Source organism: Mandrillus leucophaeus, unplaced genomic scaffold, assembly GCF_000951045.1.
Source record: "Mandrillus leucophaeus isolate KB7577 unplaced genomic scaffold, Mleu.le_1.0 Scaffold140, whole genome shotgun sequence".
Classification (NCBI taxonomy): domain Eukaryota; kingdom Metazoa; phylum Chordata; class Mammalia; order Primates; family Cercopithecidae; genus Mandrillus; species Mandrillus leucophaeus.
Genome location: NW_012101366.1, coordinates 3,099,017 through 3,115,403, shown reverse-complemented (window position 1 = coordinate 3,115,403; position 16,387 = coordinate 3,099,017). Strand labels below are relative to the sequence as shown.

The following is a 16,387-nucleotide window of genomic DNA, read 5'->3' as shown; positions in this document are numbered from 1 at the left end:
GGTTTTTGCCATTACTTTCAATGCAGTTTAAAAAATCCTGATCTAGTTGCAGATGGCCAGTTTTGGTTTGAACATCAATTTTCCACCCAGTGATCTGTGGTCAATCATCTGTGGTGAGTTAGGGCAATGGAGTCACATAGTACCGGGCAAGGAAAATTGTATCCATGGCTTGGCTCTTTCGGGAGAAAGGAACCACGTGTGTGAGAGGCAATTCTTTCTGATGCAAGCAGATTCCTGCATTTATTTCTGCGAATAAATATTCCTCCATTTAGTTCTCCCCTTATCCTTCCCCACTTAGCCCTGTTCATAAACTTACACTTGCCAACATGTCAATTGATGAATCCTTGCCATGGCAGTCCCTTTAAGTTGTATTTCCATTTTAATATCATCTTGTTTAACTAATCTAATTTAATTGTTTTTGAGAGCAAACCATGTTTGAAACTGAATCATGTGTCTATCATAATAAAATAATAAGTGACAGCCCACAGGCAGGTGATGTTTTGGGGACACCATGCCTTTCTTTATGCTTCTTCAATCATACATCTTCTTCTAACACAGGTCCGGTAGCAAATTAAGAGACGGTCTCTTTTCCCCAGTGGGTAGCCTATACAGGACTCAACTCCAACCTAGAATGTTACATGGAGAATTTCCTGAGGAAGTAACCCTGTGTGGTAGGTGAACAATGGCCCCTCCAAAATGTCCTCGCCCCAATCCCTGGTATGTGTAAATATGTTACACGGCAAAAGGAACTTTGCTGTTGTGATGAAGGGTCTGTACCTTGAGATGGTGAGTGGGAAGGGGCTGATCCAGATTATCCAGGTGGCCTCAATGTGATAATGAGTCCTTCAAAGCAGAGAAGCTTTTCTGGCTGTAGTCAGTGAGAGAGATGTAATGACGGAAGGATCAGAGAAGCGACAAGAGAGCACTCAGCCTGAAGCTGCTGGCTTTGAAGAGGGAAAAAGAAATCTACCCCCAGAAATGTGGGTGGCCTCTAGAAGCTGGAAAAGGCAAGGGGATGGATTTTCCCCTAGAGCCTCCAGAAAGAAAGAAATATGATCCTGTTGACACCTAGAATTTAGCCCAGTGAGACTTGTAGCAGCCTCCTGACTGCCAAAAGTGTAAGACATTAAATTTGTGTGGTTTAAACTACCAAATGTGTGGTAACTTGTTGCAGCAGCAATTGAAAGCTAATACAGTTAGAATGAACATGTTAGCACCAAAAGAATGTGTAAAAATACAAGAAGCCAGCCTCATATAGACTCCAACATTCGAGGTGGAAATTCTTATGGGGTATTGAATGAGTAACTTAAAGCATTCCTCTTCTATGTCAGAGAACACTGGGATTTGGCTCCTTGTCAGTGAACCTCTCTGTGTCTCTGTGTTCAACCTTTTAATCTCAGGTTAGAGAATAAACTTCACTGTGGCATAACACTTATTAGGTACATGAAAAATAAGAGACAATATTACCAGGATATAAAATGTACTGCTTCTTTCTTACAGAGTTTCCAATTGTCAGAAAAATTTACTTACTCGTAAAATCCCACTGATGGTATCCACAGACGTAAAAGTATGTGAATAGATGTCAATATTTTTAAAAAGTTTTGCATTTTCTTGTGCAAAATTTAAAAATGTGCAAGATATTTACATAGATAGATAGATAATGAAGCCTATTATCTAAACATATTAGAAAATGAATTAGGAATATCCGCCACCCCCTTGTCTTGGGTTTCTAGATTGTGAGCTTTATAGAATATAATTAAACATTGATATTCCATTAAAGAACTTACTCACTATCTGGTATTCCAGAAACTCAGAGAAAATTATTTTTCCCACTAAAGTGGGTGAAGTAATTGATATGTTTGTCCACACACAGACACATACACATATATTGGCTAATTGAATGCATAAAAAGTGCTATTTTAATAGAGAGACACAAAATATTACATATTCATGGGACTTAGGGACAAAATTATGCCTTGGAAATTTTCTGGAAAATCACATAAACTCCAGAGAAGTTGGTATAAAGACAGCTAAAGATCTTCCCAAAGAGTGATCTTGGTTTTGATAGTGGCAGTTCTACCAATACAAATACAAAACAGTCAACAAATGGACAACTCTTTAGATTACAATTATGACTCAAGTAATTCATAGGCATTCCAGTGAAAACTGCACAGAGCTCTCTCTGCTGTTACTTGCAAAAGGCTAGCATGGAAATATCTTGTGCTCATGTGAAGAGTTGGCCCATATTTCCTTGCGTGTTATCCTGAAAGCAACAAATGACAGAAAAGAGTGATGAACATCTAAGCCACAGCTTTCTGGGGGTCAATTTATGGATGATTCATCTTACGGTTAAGTAAAGCTCCAAAAAATGTAATGAGGGAAACTATGAAATTGTTACAACAACTTGGCTCACTTTCTTAATCTGGGGAAATAAAATCAATCTGACCTAAATTTACTCTGGTCCTAACATTTTACTATGATTTAAGCTATTCACTGAAATTAACTGGTAAATGGCATAGTCAAATGTTTTCAGAAAGTTACAGGATGACAATGACTCAGGGACAAAGTGACCCAGAAAACGGATGTCATAGCAGCCCAGGTTCTGAGTGTCAATACATACTGAAACAGGACAGAGAAAAAACTCCAGGGGGAACTTTCTTCCAAGTTTGCAAATGTGGCCTTTCTTTTTCCAAGATAATGTCATACTGAGAAAAATCTGAACAAGGGGGGAATATGCTGTTTCCTATCACTCTTTCTGGTATATTTGTACTACAGGGGGCAAACATGGTGACTTTAACATACGACACAGGTCACTGAAGGCCACAAAAAAAAAAAAAAAAAAAAAAAAAAAAAAAGGGAACAAAAATCCTTTTGATTATTAAATAACAACAAGCAATAGCTTGTGTGTTTGAGTTCCCTCTCCAGCGTAGGAAATCACTAGTTCTGCTCCCTCTGAGATACAGAGAAGGGGTAGAGTCTAAATTCTAACCCTAGTTAAGAGAAAAAAATTACCTCTGCATCAATGAGCAACCTGACAGCTTCCATGTGGTCAGGCAAATTTTAAGTTAGAAGGAACTTTAAGCAAGACTTCCTCATTTCATTGACCAGTTTAATGTAGGTCAAATATATATACATGTACTATAGCCAGGCACTGTGGAGATTTAGGATATTTAGAGATAAGTAAAATCCAGTACTTGATCTGATGGAGTCTAAATATACTGGGATAGGTAGTGACAATGTGGTAAGAGTTGTGTGAGAGGTAGGTATCACTCAGAGTTTTGGCTTCAAGCAACAGCAAATGACTGTGGCAGATCCAAACTGAAGAGCAACACACCAAACTTCAGTCCCAGAATTGCTGGGAGGGGCTGAAGAATCAGGCACATGGCTTATGAAGCCAGAGCAGCAGCCAAAGCAATGCCACTGAATAAGTTCCTTGTTTCTGCTAAGACCCAGGAACCACAATTTGCATGACCAAAGCCATGAGCCCTGGACTCTGAACCCCACGGCCACCACAGTCACATCCGGAACAGCATGTTGTTTGCACAGCTGCCTCTGCTCACCACAACAGTGGGTTCTCTTCTGTCACTGCTTCTTTGTGTCATCAGTTGCTAATCCCTGGTCCCAGATAGCCATGTCTGATTGCCATTCTAAGTACTTTGCCTCTCCCTTATCTACAAGGGCAGCTGGGACAGTAAGTCATTGGGATTTCAGCTTCTATGTTGGTTGTAACCATTGCATAAGTCAGTACAAGAAACAGAGGGGTAAGCAGGTCAGAAGAGACTTTCTTAAGGAAGTGATCCTGAGCCATGTGCTGAGGATGAGCTAAGGCCCCAACTTTACATAGCTGGTGATACTCACACAAGCAGGCTAAGGGGCCTCCAGTCCTTATGACATAATTAGAGGAGAGCTGGGAGGACTTTCCAGACAACAGCCACCTTCACCAGCCAGCCTTTTTGTCTGATGTTCGACACAAAACTCATTGTGTAAGTCAGCAGGATCTAGAAGGTTCACTTCCTCCACAGTGGCTGACAGCTAGAAGACACAGCAGAGCATGTGGGGACCAGAAGAATCCCATAGAAGCAGAGGTGTGGGGAACTAGCAACTGTTGAAAGAATTCCCTTCCCTGGGGGAGGAGATCAATGGTTAAGAACTATTTAAATAGTCCGAAGTGCAGAGTTTATTCTTTAGAGCCAGTAGATTAGATAATAGGGGAAGGGATCCATAAATGCTGGAGTTGATAATCAGAAATCATAGATAGAGGTAGGGCCAGGTCTCCAAGACCATGGGACTGAGGACTCCAGGGAGCCCAGTCCTTCAGAAGCTGTTAGAAAGGCAAGTGCACAGCAGGGATTGGAGCTGGTAAACAGTGAGTGCTGACCCACTAGGGCTTTCATTTTGGGTACTGTCAAGGTTTCAATTGCTAGATTGAATACTTTGCCTTTCTGCAAATAAAGGCTGTGGGAGCCACACCAGACTAGACTGCAGGGGGATTCTGTTAACAGTACTCATCATGCATGGCATTTAGAGAGTTTTTTAAATGTAAATGTTTTCTGGGAGAGATAAAAATGGCGTTAGGTATTAACACACACACACCTTAGAGTTAATATCTCAGTTATTTTATGCATTGATTGTTTATCACAAACATCTACATGTACATTAATGAGTTAATGATGTGGGGATACAATAAAGTCTTGCCTTCAAATAGGAATGTAAGGCTGCATATGTACACACACACCCACGTAAACCAATGAAACGAGATACACAATGTGTCATGAGAGGAGCAGATACAACATTATGAAATTGATTAGGAGGAAGAGAATAACTCAGATTAAGACAAACTGAGGAGGACATCTTTGGTGAAGAGTGTTTTTCATTGAGCTCTGGAAAAAATGAAATCTCTGAACATTTAAAGATGAGGAAAGATAGTTTCAGGGAGGAGAAACGCCATGCAGAACGCCATCTGTAGGGTCTGGGTAAATTAAGAACCATTTGTTTTGGAAGAAAATATAATGACATAAAGGAAAGCTAGATTCCAGTAGAGAGTTGAGGAACCTGTGACAAAGAGAAACAGACAGCTCAGTGTGGATTGTGGGATGAGTCAAGGGGAAACTTCAAAGGGAATCTGGGTGGATTAGGTGATTTGGCAGCATGACAGCCCGGGATGCATCAGGGAGGAAGGGGCAGTTAGAACAGTAGGAGAGAAAGTGCAGAAAAGGGAAAGGAAACTTTTTCTTTGTCACTCAGAATGACATGGCAGATGTCATTCTACCATTTACTTACTTTAGATGAATCCTTCTATTATGTTTCTGAACCCAGACCCAGCCAGGACTTGTCTCTATTCGTTTTCTGGGCTGTGTCTAACAGGAAAAAATAGGCTAGAGAGAGATGCTGTATGAGCAAATGGAGAAACACATTTGTTTTTAACATTCTGTTGCTGATTTTGGAAAAAAAATGTGAAACAATTATTGCACATTGCATTTTACTAAGTTTTACTTTTTTTCCCCTTCCTTCTAATTTTCTCTTTCTTGAATTTTGAACAAAATAATACTGAAATATACAGAAGTAAAACACAAAACACAGAAATGGAAAGTAAAATGGAAGAAAATATCAAGAAAACTTTATTCTTACATTTTAAAGTGTTATCTTAAAAATCCAGAGCACTTTAGAAGGTGAAATGCCAAAAGGTCTCCATTATGTCTTTAGCACCTTTTGAGTGACAGTCACAGTGCTGATGTGGGGGGAACTAGTTAGACCCTGTCACTCACCAGGGAAGACTTTATTCACCTGTTCCACAGGGCAGTGAGGCACCCTCAGCTCTGAATCACCGAACGAGAATCTGGTGGGGCAAGTTCCAGCTGCATGAGGATTTGTTTGCATAAGTATTTTTTAGTTATTGCCAAGACTGAGGGTGCCTTCTTACTCCCTGGCAATCATTAAACCACTTTTATTTCCTTTCATAGAAATAAGATTATATTTACAGATTGTTCTTAGATATACTCACCTGATTTTTTTTTTTTAATTGCTTTTCCACCTGCTTCCCCTTTCTTCTTAGGGTGAAACTCTAGCCATACGCCCTCTTCTGGTTTCGGGTGAGGAGCCTGAATTGTGGGTATCGTAGTTCTCTTACCTTTTGGGGTTTCTGGTTGGGCAGCCTTGGAGCCACACCGGTAGAACTTCAAGTCCCAGGTGGCTCAGGAAGCAGGGGTGCAGTCGCCTGCCTGCATATGGAGCAAGGCGTGTTTGAAGAGTACCTGGTTTTGGTAGAGTGACTTCTATTCACTAAAACCATGTGTCTGAACTGAAGAAGCTGGGGCTCACTTCCACAAATGTAAGTGCTGCTTTTTAAAAAATAATATTCCTTTCACTATTGATATGTGCTACACACTAGGAAGTTGTATCATTTCCAGAAAAATTTAACAAACCAACTGCTTAGATCAAGTCTTGCTTTTAAATAAAGGGAAGGTAACTGTTATTCTGTGGGCTTATGGGACATGTGTTAGAATAAACCTCATGACATAGAATAGAATAATATCTTGAGACATGGTTTAGAATAAAGTAGTTTATTTTTAAAAAGCAGGAACCCATGTGGCATTAACCATCAAAGGCAAAAAACAAAACAAAACACTCTGAGTTGCTTAAAATATGTAGATGGCTGAAATCCCCTAAAAAGTTTAAATATTTCAAAAAGTATACAGGTATGTTTAAGAGACTGTGTTTTGAAGTTAGATAAAGTTGCAATCAGCAGCCCCACTGCCTATTAGATTTATGACCATTGACAAGATGTTTCACCTCACGAAGTCTCAGTTTCCTCATCTGTAAAGTGCGCATAACCTACCTCATAAGGTTAATAATATTAAATTAGCACAGTGGGTTGTACTGAATAGATAGACGATAAATGATGGAGGGTAACTTGGCTTCATCCTAATTAAGTTTCAATTAAGCTTGGAAAACACACCAAAGAAACAAAAAGACAAGTACTGTATGATTCAACTTACATGAGGTATCTAGAGTAGTCAAATTCACAGAACTGAAACGTAGAATGGTAGCTGCCAGGGGCTTAAGGGAAGGAGAAATGAGAGTTGTTTAATGGATATAGAGTTTCAGCTTACAAGATGAAAACACTTGGAGACTGTACAACAACGTAAATATATTTAATACTATTGAATTTACAATTTGTAAGTGTAAACACAAATAGGATGGTAAATTGTATGTTAAGTTTTTTACCACAATTAATAAAGATAGATTTTAAAAATTTATTTTTAAGATCAAAAAGCATGTAGTGAAAATTCCAATGCCTTCCATTTATTAAAGGTCTTCCTAATTCCCTAAAAATGTCTTAAGTCTATATTCCGTGGCTCTAATTTAGGATTGATATTAACTTATCTGTGTTAATGTCTGGTTTTTACATAGCAATTACTAGGAGATAATGATGAGTTTCAGGTATATGCTTAAAGTGATTCTTTTATGCCCCCATTAACTTAATTACCTGATTATCATTTATTCATAATAGTGATTTTTAATACGATTTCATGGATAGTGTACAGAATCTAGAAATTATGAAGTCATAATTATTAGTTACAATTTGCTTAAAAGCTTTAGTTATGACTCATTTTTAAAACTTAAAGCAAAAATATTATTTATTCCAGTTTTCTCAACTTCCTTGTAGCTAACTTACAAATGGAATATTTTTATCTGTTTGTGTTTTAGAGATAATGTAAACTATTAAGGCAAAGTTTGTTAAACACCATCTTATCTTAAAATGTATTGACTGATTTGGAGGACAAAAGACATTTTGGAATTATACTGATTTTGAACTTGAAGACATGTCTGTTGAATTTTTAGATAATTCTTTCTTGAAAGACCACACATATGCCAAGGTGTCTATTAAGACTAAACATCTCTTATGGTATTTGGTGATAACTGAAGGTGATAACCAGCATCTTAGATGAGTGTGCAGAGTTTTATATGGGATATGCCATGTATTAATAAATGTAAACACTGTGTCAGCAAGTCCAGGATAGCATTAGAATGAAACTTGTAATTCTAGGGTGGAGGAAAGCTGCAGAGGCACTGAACACAGTATGCTTCTAAAAGGGCGGCTTCTTTTTTGTTGTTGTCAAATGCTGTCTATGGTGTAGTGTCTCTAGGAAGTGTCATTTACTCTTTTGACAAATATTTCTAACAATCCTGCAATATACTCCCACTGGGCTGAGTTTAGAGGCTAGAAGAAACTCATGCACAGCCTTTGAGGGGATCCTTATCTACTAGCTGAGATATGTCCTCATAAATAGTTAAAGAGAGTAAGTGCTAATTCATTAGTCATTCATGCTGTTCATAGAGTCACTCCACAGAAGGTGTGATGCTCAGTATCAGGGGATTAAAAAGACACTTTCAAAAACCTTTCTTTCAGCTATAATTACTGGAGACCAAATAAATAAATAAATAAACTTGAGAGATGTATATGAGTCATTAAAAAGCAGAGTGGAGTGACTTCCTAAAATACACTTCCTAAAATAAAAGAGACGCATGCCCAGGCTGCCAGAGGAAGGGGCAGTCACAGTGCCCTGAATTTCAAGAGGACATTGTGGGAGGTGGTGGAACTTTAGGCAGGTCTGGGAAAATGTGCAGAGTTGAGATCGGCAGGAAAAGGTAATGAAAGTATCTCATGTACAGCAGTGTTTTCCAAACTTTGTGTACATTAAATGATTTTTGGGAACAGATGGACTGATCAATCAATAACATTAAGATGACAGGTTGAGAATGTTTTATTTTTTGACTTACTTTCAATTCTTCAGAAATAAGTTTTGTTGTTTTTGATGTGACTTAAAGTTCTCCTAACACTTGTTTAAGCTTCCTTTATAACACTCACAGAATAAGCAATAAATGTTAGCAGGCAAAAAGTACGTGGTTTAATATGATTGCTCCTTTAAAATAACATTTATATATAGTTATTGCCTGTTTATTACAATAGATATCCCTTTTTTTCATTTATGGTACTAATAGAAGTTAACCTTTCAAGTATTTATCTTACTTAAAATAAGAGTGAATTTACAGGAAATATTAAGTAAAAAGTAGTTCAGGTGGCAATTGGTAGTGGAAAAATCATGATGAGGTACCAGAATGAGTGAAGTTTGGGAAACACTGAAGTAGGGGGAATATCAAGCCCAAGAATTAGGAAGTGAAATTGAATGGGCTGTTTTTATGTGTAGCTGGAAAGAAAGGAGGGATATTGGGTATTCCATGGAGGGTATTCTAGGGGATTTTGGATGATAATGCTGGAATAAGGTTGGTTGTAGAAGCTTTAAAGGGATTTATTCTTCAGCGGCTAGATAGCAGGGGGCTCAAAACGGTTCTGACCAGGAGCTGACTGTGGAAATCCATACTTTAGGGGGTTCCTCCTGGGCATAGTGTGCAGGAGGATTGGAGCATAGGGAACATGACGCCAGGAGAGCTCTTTGGAAATAGGTTTCAATAAGCTGAACATGAATAGATGAGGAGTGATAGGAATTAAAATGGAAAAGAAGCAGGGGATGAAGGAGTCATTTGATTTAAAAAAAAAAAAACCTGAATGAAAATAATTACAGTGATGGCCAAGCTGCTCTTGAGTTTTTATTTATTTTATTTTATTTTTTAACTTTTATTTTATGTACAGGGCTACACATGCAGGTTTGTTACAGAGGTAAACTTATGTAATGGGGGTTTGTTGTACAGATTATTTCATCACCCAGATTTTAAGCCTAGTACCCAATAGTTATTTATCTTGATCCTCTGCCTCCTCCCACCCACCACCCTTCAACTGGCCTCAGTGTGTGCTGTTCCCCTCTATGTGTCCATGTGTTCTCGTCATTTAACTCTCACTCATAAGTGAGAACATGCAGTATTTGGTTTTCTGTTTCTGTGTTATTTTGCTAAGGATAATGGCCTCGAGCTCCATCCATGTCCCTGCAAAATACATGATCTTGTTCTTTTTTATGGCTATGTAGTATTCCATGGTGTATATGTACCACATTTTCTTTATCCAGTCCATCATTGATGGGCTTCCATGTCTTTGCCATTGTGAATAGCGCTGCAATGATCATACGTGTGCATATGTCTTTATAATAGGATGATTCATATTCCTCTGGGTATATGCCCAGTAATGAGATTGCTGGATCGAATGGTATTTCTGTCTTTAGGACTCTGAGGAATTGCCAGACTGTCTTCCACAATGGCTGAACTAATTTACACTCTCACCAACAGCATATAAGCATTCCTTTTTCTCTACAACCTCGCCAGCATCTGTTATTTTTTGACTTTTTAGTAATAGCCATTCTGACTGGTGTTAGATGACATCTCATTGTGGTTTTGATTTGTATTTCTTTAATGATCAGTGATGCTGAGCTTTTTTTCATATGATTGTTAGCCACATGTATGTCTTCTTTTGAAAAGAGAGCTTCCAAAGGGAAGGGTGGGCCACCATCTTTGCATTTTCCACGTCTTAGTTGTTCCAGCCTGCGGGCGTTGGAGATGCCAAGTCGACCAAAGTGGAAGTGGTATCCCAGCACAGAACAGCTGCTCTATGAAAGCATGACCATGCAGCTTCTTTAAGCAGGTCCCCGATCTCATTTCTTTTCACTGGGTGGAACCTGCTAACCGGACCCTCCAGCCACTCCCGCTAGTATTCTCCCATCTACAGAAATTTGAAAACTCCCTGGGCCAGAACTCTCAGAGGGAGGAGCGGGCTGCCATCTTTGTTGTTTGGGCATCTGGAGATTTTAAGCTTGGTGGTCTGAGAGAATGACAGTAGCAGTGAAGGAAAAGAGAGGGAACTGTTTTCGTGGGGAAATGCAGCTTTGTATCTCAAATTGAGAGGAGAATGGACCTTCAAGCAGAAAAGGGAAACTAGGTTGTTAATCACGTGGGATTGGAATTCTGGAGCGCCATCAGGGAGGGCCAGATAAACGGAGGAAACAAATATGTTCCTTATTAAAATGACACCTAGCTCTGCTTTTCCTCCTGCCCCACTCAAGTTTCCAGGAGAAGAGAGCTGAAGAAAGAATCTTCAGGTACTCGGGAAGGCAGAGGAAGGGCATGCTGACTCTTTCCTCCCAGGTTTTATTTTCTCTTTGGGGTTTTCTCTTGGTTACTATGGCTACCACCTTGCCCAGAGATAAGAGGCTTCTTTATAGGGGCCTTCCTTAGAATAAACAAAAACATCTTCATCTCCAGCCAGAACAGACATCAGGTTTAATTTCCAGGAATGGCAGAAGAGTTTTGTATGTTCTCTATTTCCAGTGGGAAAACACCTAATTTAGATATTTCCCCATACATGTAATATGTAGTAGACACTTAAAGATAGATACTGCAAAGACTTATGTACTCACCTCCCAGTTTAAGAAATGAAATATTAAAGATTAAAAAATACCTTCCTTAATCCTATTCTCTTTTCACCATCAGAGGTTACCACTATCCTATCTTTGTCAATATCGCTGCAGTGTATGTTTTTATTCTTTTATTTGTTTTTAAAATGCTTTTATTCTTTCAACTGCTGTGTATGTGACGATATCCATAAACAGTCTATAATAATGTTTTGAATATTTGAAAATGTTATGGAAACAATAAAGTATGCATTATTCATCTGCAACTTGCTCTTTTCTCTCTACATTACACTTTTAAGATTAATCTGTGTCTATTCTTATCGCACAACTTATTTTCATGGCTGTATGGCATTTTGCTATCATAAGTAGTCTATAAAAATATTATATTACATTCCTATTTGTGTCCAAATGAAACAATTACTCTAGTGAATATTTCCAGAAACTGATTTGCTGAACCATGGGCATGTGTATCTTCAACTTTATGAGATATTGAGAAATTGCTTTCCAAAACATTTATAACACATTATATTCCCAGCCAAAATAGGAGTTCCTGTTTCTATTCTCAACCCACTTGTTTATCTCAAATGTTCTAATCAAATAATCTTTCCAGATGTAACTGAAAGCCAGATGCTTGTGGTATCTGGGAGACTCAGATATGTTTGGAACACTCCCATTTTTAAAATACAGTGCAAAATTTGATCTGAAATCAACCTCTCTGTTTCTCAACCTGTGATGTTAAAGACTGACTTTTCCACAGACATTTACTTTAGTATTAATCATATGACTTTTCCATTTAACAGGCATTTACTTTAGTATTAATCACATTAATCACAATAATGATAATGATAATATTGATAGTAACTATTAGTACCAATTGAGTACTCACTATATGCCAAATGCATTAATTATATTATATTGTTTAATTAATTTTGGGGAGGGGCAGATAATGCTATTATACCTCTTTTAGAGATGAAGAAACTGATTCCCATGTTAATAGTTAGTAAATAGAGATTGTTCATCTATTCCATCTAGGACAGTTGAGAAATGATAGATGGGAGCAAACTGAGAAGAGAGACATCAAATTATTACAATCCTTAACTTTTAAAAGTTTAGACTCTAGTTACTATGTAAATAATATCAAAAGAACATACATACACACATAATAGGAGGGAGATATCAAATAAGTGCTATATTTGTACTGAGAATAATTTAGTTTTGCACAGGAAGATTGGAAAATGATTCTTATAGGTGACTAAACTTTAGTAAACCCTGGAGTCTTGACAGAGGAGATTAATGAGGCAAAAATTGGAGCCAGTAGCTCTTTAGAAAATATGGGAAAGTGGCAACTACAGAATATTTTTGAGAAAGTTAATTAATTTATTTAATCATTAATTAAACAAATAATTTCTGACCATCTATTGAGAGGTTCTGAGGCTACATTCTGGGATACAGCAGTGAACAAGCAAGATGCCATCCCTCCTCATTGATGGCAGTGCTAAAAGATGTACTTGGGGAAATGGGGGCAACAATATGAAAAGAAAAAGATTGAAAGGATAGGTCACATCCAATTTTGAAGGATTTTCAAATGCCAGCCTAAGAAGTGTGCACGTTATTTCCTGAAGGCAGTGGGGAATCAATATGGGTCATGTGACATAAGTAGCACCATTCAATCATTTATTCAGTTAGCATGTATTTTACCTGTATTTTGCTTAGCACTGGGTACATAGGGATGAAAGAGGTTATAGTGCCATGAAAGTGACAAATACATATATAAAATTTATAATACAATGTAAGAACTATGCCAGAGGTTTGCACGGGACAGTGATGCCTAACCTAGGCTGTGGATGTGCAGTGAGGAGAGAGAGGAGGACAGTGGAAGATATTCTAAGATGGTTTTTTGGGTAAAGAAATTTGCTTGAAAGAATCTGCCAACTTGATTTAGACATTTATAAAATAACGTGTGTTTTGCTGATTTCAAAAGCGTTGCATATTCACTATAGAAAATCTATGAATCACAATTATACTTACCAAGGATGCATACCTTTAAGGTTTGTGTGTGCATTAGTCTGTTCTCATGTTGCTATGAATAAATACTCAAGACTGGGTAATTTATAAAGAAAAGAGGCTTAATTGACTCACTGTTTTGCATGGCTGGGGAGGCCTGAGGAAACTTACAATTATGGCAGAAGGCACCTCTTCACAGGGTAACAGGAGAAAGAATGAGTGCCAGCAGGGAAAATGCCAGACACTTATAAAAGCATCAGATCTCATGAGAAGTCACTCACAATTACAAGAGTAGTATAGGGGAAACTGCCCCCATGATTCAATTACCTCTCATCATGTTCCTCCCACAACACGTGGGGAGCATGAAGATTACAATTCAGTATGAGATTTGGGTGGGGACACAGCCAAAACCATATCATTTCACCCCTGGCCCAAATCTCATGTTCTCACATTTCAAAACACAATTATGTCTTTCCATTAGTCCCCCCGCAAAACCTTAACTCATTCCAGCATGAACCCAAAAGTCCAAGTTCAAAGTCTCATCTAAGACAAGGAAAGTCCCTTCTCCCTGTGAGCCTGTAAAACAAAAAGCAAGTTAGTTACTCCCTAGACACAATGGGGGTACAGGCGTTAGTTAAATACACCCATTCCAAATGGGAGAAATTGGCCAAAACAAAGGGCCTATAGGCCCCATGCAAGTCTGAAATCCAGTAGGGCTGTCATTAACCCATAAAGTTCCAGAATGATCTCATTTGACTCCATGTCTCACATCCAAGTCACACTGATGCAAGAGGTGGACTCCCATGGCCGTGGGCAGCTCTAGCCCTGTGGTTTTGCAGGGTACAGCCCACTTCTAAGCTGCTTTCACAGACTGGCATTAAGTGTTTGTGGCTTTTCCAGGCATATGGTACAAGATGTCGGTAGATCTACCATTCTTGGGTCTGGAGGACAGTAGCCCTCTTCTCACAGCTCCACTGGGCAGTGCCCCAGAGCAGACTATGTGTGGGGACTCCAATCCCACATTTCCCTTCTGCCCTGCCCCAGTAGAGGTTCTCCATGAGGGCCCCACCCCTGTGGCAAACTTCTGCCTGCATATCCAGACATTTCCATACATCCTCTAAAATCTAGGCAGAGGTCCCCCAACCTCAATTCTTGACCTCTGCCCACCTGCAGGCTCAACACCATGTGTAAGCCACCAAGGCTTGGGGCTTGCAGTCTCTGGAGCAATGGCCTGAGCTGTACCTTGACCCCTTTTAGCCATGACTGAAGCTGAAGCAGCTGGAATACAGGGAACCATGTCCCAAAGCTGCATAGAGCAGAACAGCCCTGGGCCCTGCCCACAAAACCATTTTTCCCTCATAGACCTCTGGGCCTGGGATGGGAGGGGCTTCCATGACATCTCTAACATTCCCTGGAGACATTTTTCCCATTGTCTTGGTGATTAACATTTGGCTCCTCATTACTTATGCAAATTTCTGCAGCAGGCTTGAATTTCTCCCCAGAAGATGAGTTTTTCTTTTTTATCGCATCATCAGATTACACATTTTCCAAACTTTAATGCATTGCTTTCTCTTGAATGCTTTACCACTTAGAAATTTCTTCTGCTACATTCCCTAAATTATCTCTCTCAAGTTCAAAGTTCCACAGATCTCTAGGTCAGTGGCAGAATGCTGCTAGTCTCTTTGCTAAAGCATACCAAGAGTGACCTTTACTCTAGTTCCCTATGAGTACCTCATCTCCATCTGAGACCACCTCAGCTTCAACTTCATTGTCCATATTACTATCAGCATTTTGGTCAAAGCCATTCAGCAAGCCTCTTAAGGTGTTCCAAACTTTTTCACATTTTCTTCTCTTCTGAGCCCTCCAAGTCTCTAAGAAGTTCCAAACTTTCCCCCATTTTCCTGTCTTCTTCTGAGCCCTCCAAACTGTTCCAACCTCTGCCTATTACCCAGTTTCAAAGTCGCTTTCACGTTTCAGGTATCCATATAGCAGCACCTCACTTATTTTACCAATTTACTGCATTAGTCCGTGTTTACACTGCTATGAAGAAATACCTGAGACTGGATAATTTATAAAAGAAAGATGTTTAATTGAGTCACAGTTCTGCATGCTGGGGAGGCCTCAGGAAACTTACAATCTTGGTGGAAGACACCTCTTTACAGAGCGACAGGAGAGAGAATGAATCCCAGCAGGGGAAATACCAGACACTTATGAAAGCATCAGATCTCATGAGAAGTTACTCACTGTCATTAAAACAGCATGGGGGAAACTTCCCCCATGATTCAATTACCTCCCATACGGTCCCTCCCATGACACATGGGGATTATGGGGATAACAATTCAAGATGAGATTTGGGTGGGAATACAGCCAAACCATATCAGTGTGTATATCCTGTTAACCTTTTAATGCCAATAATAGATATTATGAATGAATAATTTATAAAAGTTATGTAATACTTTTAGTTCACTTACCTGGGTATTACACAATTTTGATATCTTTGTGTATTCTTCTATAATACAAGTTTAAACTTTGCTAATTTTTATGTCATAATTTAAACAATCCTTTATTCCTTTATTGGTGAAAATACTTGTTTTTTTTCTAATACTTGCTATTGTGAATAGCACCATGTTGCACATTGTTCAAAAATCCTAGGACATATCTGATTTATTTTAAAGATAAATTTCTTGAATATGAATTATATGTCCTAACATACAAAAGCGTTTGATCATATTATAGAGGAGAAGGAAAATCCTTTTAAAAGATTTAAAAATAGGTTGAGCACAGTGGCTCATGCCTGTAATCCCAGCACTATGGGAGACAGAAGTGGGGGGATCACCTGAGGTCAGGAGTTTGAGACCAGGCTGGCCTGTATCTACTTAAAAAAAAATATTAACCAGACATGGGGTGCCACATGCCTGCAATCCCAGCTACTTGGGAGGCTGAGGTAGGAGAATCGCTTAAACCCAGGAGTTGGAGGTTGCTGTGAGCCGAGACTGTGCAACTGCAGTCCAACCTGGGTGACACAG

The 16,387-nt window shown here is 38.9% G+C and overlaps 1 long non-coding RNA gene across 3 annotated transcripts; it reads right to left on the bottom strand.

The window, feature by feature from the left end:
* Positions 1 to 1,893: 1,893 nt before the first annotated feature.
* LOC105534968 lies at positions 1,894 to 6,050 on the bottom strand. Of its 3 annotated transcripts, none has more exons than XR_001005360.1 (5): positions 6,002 to 6,041; positions 5,766 to 5,836; positions 5,281 to 5,388; positions 3,859 to 4,032; positions 1,894 to 2,263 (listed from the first exon to the last, which is right to left on the bottom strand). It is a non-coding gene; the product is annotated as an uncharacterized LOC105534968 (long non-coding RNA). The 3 variants fall into 3 exon arrangements; XR_001005362.1 differs by having other exon boundaries at positions 3,859 to 4,123; positions 6,002 to 6,034; XR_001005361.1 differs by lacking the exon at positions 5,766 to 5,836 and having other exon boundaries at positions 6,002 to 6,050.
* Positions 6,051 to 16,387: the final 10,337 nt, after the last annotated feature.